The sequence below is a fragment of the Aegilops tauschii genome, chromosome 2, assembly GCF_002575655.3.
Source record: "Aegilops tauschii subsp. strangulata cultivar AL8/78 chromosome 2, Aet v6.0, whole genome shotgun sequence".
Lineage (NCBI taxonomy): Eukaryota > Viridiplantae > Streptophyta > Magnoliopsida > Poales > Poaceae > Aegilops > Aegilops tauschii.
The window spans coordinates 468,209,428-468,213,312 of NC_053036.3; the positions used below are offsets into that span (position 1 = coordinate 468,209,428).

The window sequence follows — 3,885 nt, forward strand, 5'->3', positions numbered from 1 at the left end:
AATCCCAATATTCTTTTTATTGGGAATATTCCTTTTCTATTAAAGGAATAACTCAAATTGCCCTAGGTTGTGAAGCAACCTATATTTCCCTCACTCCTAGAATTCCCAAATAATTATCATAAATTTTTTGGGTCATATACTGATCAAATATGGCAAAACTTTTCATTGCCATGTTCAAAAATAATCCTCCAATAATTCATTTCCTATTCTGCCCTAAATGGCACATTGTGAAGCAAGTGCCATTTTACTTTGCCCAATTGACCCCAAACTACTTGGACATCTTTTCATGTCCATATCATTGCCACATGCCAAAATGCAACCTCATTTGCCTAGTAATTATTTAATTATGATTTTCCAAAGTTTCTGTCCAGAAAGAAGCTTTGTGAAGGAGGTGCAAGCTATGCATATCGAAATGAGTTTCCATTTTGCATTATCATTCATACCATCATATCATAGCCCTCCACCAACGTAGAGCTCATGTCATGCCTCCATGTGAGCTCAGCTTCAAATCTTTGTTCCTGCCCAAAATTTCAGTTTGTGAAGCAAGTATATTTTATCTTGCTCCATTATGGCTGTAAATTTGTCTAGACCTTCTAGTATCCATATAACCTCCCTCTACCAAGTTGTGGCTAAATCCCTTTGACCATTTTCCCTGTGGAATTTTTCCAAGTTTCTGGTCATAATAAATCTTTATGAAGAAAGTGCTATTTTGGTTCATCCAAATGGCATGAAACTCCTTGGGAATCTTAATATCTTCAAATCGGTGGGCCATAACCAGTTTCAGCTCATTTGATGCAACTATGTGAGTGCATCATCCAAATATCTAAATCTGGCCAATATGGCACTTTCTACAGCAACCACCCTCTAAACTCCTTCTCTTAGATTGGATTTTGGTTATCAGCATCACCTTAGTGTTTGATCATCACCAGACGAACTCTCTACCACGTTACCAAGCTGGTTTAACCACAGCAAGTTACAAACACCTTGTTACTGATTTACTTTTGGAGCTGAGTGCAAATCTCTTATTTGCCCCTGGACCGATTTATTTCTTTAGTTGGACTAAGGGCACCAAGGTCCATCCACTGGACATGGCTGGCCATGCCAAGGAGCGCCGGTTGCGCCAGTGCGCGTGGTGATCACACTTGCGTCATGGCTGCAGGCGTGCTCTGGCTTGTTCCGGCCACTATGCTCGTCTTCTCCCTCCTCGTCTCGACGTCCAACCATGTCCTGGAGCTCCCCCGTGATGCCCTACATCGCCCTGCGTCGATGCCTCATCGTGGTTCGCCATTAAGGAGCCGCTAGATCCATGCCCGTGCCGTGCCCCGCCTCTGTCCTCCTTTAGAGCTTGTCGTGAGCTTGCCCGTGAAGCTCCAGAGCCTTCCTCGCACCTATATAAGAGACCCTCGACCTCCTCCGCAGCTCACTCACCCCTCCCACGCCTCTCCCGACCCCCGGAGCCCTCGGCCCCCTCCTCGTTTCGCCGGAGTTCGCCTCGGCCGCCGCGGTTCCTCCTTGGTTCCGGCGAGCTCGAGCCTCCTCTCCTCCTCCCGAGCTGTCCACCAGAGCCTCCTCATCCCCGCGGTTCGCCCCACCCACTTGCCCCCTCGCCGGAGCGGCCGTATCGCCAAAGAACACCACCGCCCGCCGTCCTCTGCCTCCCCTCGGTCCTCCTCCGCCCCACGTCCTCCTCTCCTCCCCGGTGCCGGCTGACCCCCTGTACGGACGCGCCACGCCGGGCCGCGCCCGCCGGTTCCCGCGCCCTGGCCGGAGCTGGCCTGGGCCGGCCGCCCCAGCGCCGCCCCCTCCCCTGCTCTCCTCTCTGTTCACGAGCGAACAGGAGCGAGGAGAGGAGGAAGACGACGATTCGCCCGACGCCAGCTGGCCCCTCCCGTTGACTAGTGCGTGGACCCCACGGCCCCACAAGTCAGCGAGACAGGAGCCGGTCCCGCCTCTGCTGACTAGGATAAGTGGAAGCGTATTCCGGTGGAATACATCTTCCCTATCCGAAAGCGTACTCGGTCTCTGTTGCGGTACCATTTACGTTTTCTCAGTCGGGAAGCGTATTCTGTCGAAAGGCGCTCTCTGTTTTTCTGTCCAGGCCCTGTTTGAAAATATTTTCATTACAGAAAGGTCCCTGGCTGAAAACACTTCATATCTTTTTAACCACAACTCCAAATGAGGTGATTCCAAAGCCCACTTCTTCGTTTCGTCGAGCCCGTTCTGTTGGTTTCATTTTCACTATGGTTTGACACTGTGAAAATGACCTTTTTGCCCTTGCGCGTAAACAGCCCCTTCGAGAGAGAACCGTTTCCGGCAAATCTTTCCGCGGCTTCACCGCACTTCTCCCCGGTGCCTTCTTCATCCCCAGGCAAGCCACAATACCCACTTGCATGATAGTCATGCAGTAGCCATGGTTTTCAACTTGAATCTTTATTAAATGTTTGCTTGTTGAAAAGATGGTTACCGTTGTTCCGGTGATGTTTAAATTTGCATGTTCACTTTTGTGCTATGTTGTCTTGTACTCTGTTATCATGTTCTACCTGCTAGTATCTCCTTTCATAAGTTTATGCTTGCTAGTAGTACATGTTGATGTTGGTGATGGTCTTCGGTGCATGACTTCCGTCTGTCCCGAGTGCCGTTGTTATGCATGTTCCATTGCATCCAGTTGGTTAAATGCTTGCATGATGGCATTGTTGATATGTTCTTGCATGATATTTATTGTTGATGCTAGTGGTCATGCTATGTTTCGGAGAAGTATGTACTTATGATGTTCATGCTCTTCATTATGCCATGTTCAGTTGGATATGATTTATTGTTGATAAGGTGAATAGTTATGTGATACCCTCATGATTGTGTTGATATCATGTTCATGCATTTTTATCATGACTCAGCATATTTGCGTTCAAGTTAACCGGATTAAATTGAACTTGAACAACTGTTGGCTGAGTCATGGTGCCGCTGAATCGATGCTGACCAGTGCAACCACGCTTACCGGTATGGGACGGTCCTAACTGGGTCTATTGTTGTGCCTCTCGCCGGTGCCTCCAACGAGGGAAGGTTATGGGCGCGCGCTACCCTGATCAGGTAGGCGGACATAACCTTGTGTGCCCGTTGTTGAGTTTTTTTGGATCCGTGTCCCCGTGTGGGACGGGCCACGACGGTGGTCGTTTTGTCTTTGGTAGACACGGGGCCACCCATGACTTAGCCCAGAGGGGAGTGAGTCGGAGTGGCCGGGAGAGTGTCATGGCAGTAGATCGGTTTTGTTGGAACGTCGTTGGTCCACGCGAATGGGAGTGCGAGGCCATGGGTTCCGTAGTGTGGGTACAGTGTACTAACCTCTGCAGAGTGTATATTAAATCTATCGATAGCCGCGTCCGCGGATAAGGGCCCAGGTCGAAAGTAGGGTACACCATGAGTCAACAGTAATAGTAATAACTTGATTAATGACAACCCGTGGTTGTGATCGCCGTAAGGATCACGGGCCATTTATTGGTCGGGTTGTGATCGTCGTAAGGATCACGGGCCTTTTACTGGTCGGGTTGTGATCGCCGTAAGGATCACGGGCCATTTATTGGTCGGGTTGTGATCGCCGTAAGGATCACGGTTTGGGACCAAGTGTTGGTCGTGGTTGTGATCGCCGTAAGGATGACGATGGTATCAAGGATACCGAGTTGTTGGATATTCGTGTTGTTGTGCGAGAATCGTGGGTAAAGATCAAGCTCCTTGTGGTCATTTACTGGTCGCTACGGTATTGTTTATACCAAGCTTGATTTGATCCTGAGATGATCGTGTGATGTCCGAGGTCGGTAAGTGATGCATGTGAAGGTTACCAAGTAACCCGAGCGGAATAAGTGGTGCATATAGTGTCATCATGTTGCATGCTAG

General features: G+C 49.3%; 1 long non-coding RNA gene across 1 annotated transcript; it reads left to right on the forward strand.

Annotated features, from left to right (window-relative positions):
- Positions 1-1,466: 1,466 nt before the first annotated feature.
- Positions 1,467-2,546, forward strand: LOC120974618 (uncharacterized). Its single transcript, XR_005769969.2, has 2 exons — positions 1,467-2,180; positions 2,289-2,546. It is a non-coding gene; the product is annotated as an uncharacterized lncRNA (long non-coding RNA).
- The last annotated feature ends 1,339 nt before the right edge of the window (positions 2,547-3,885 follow it).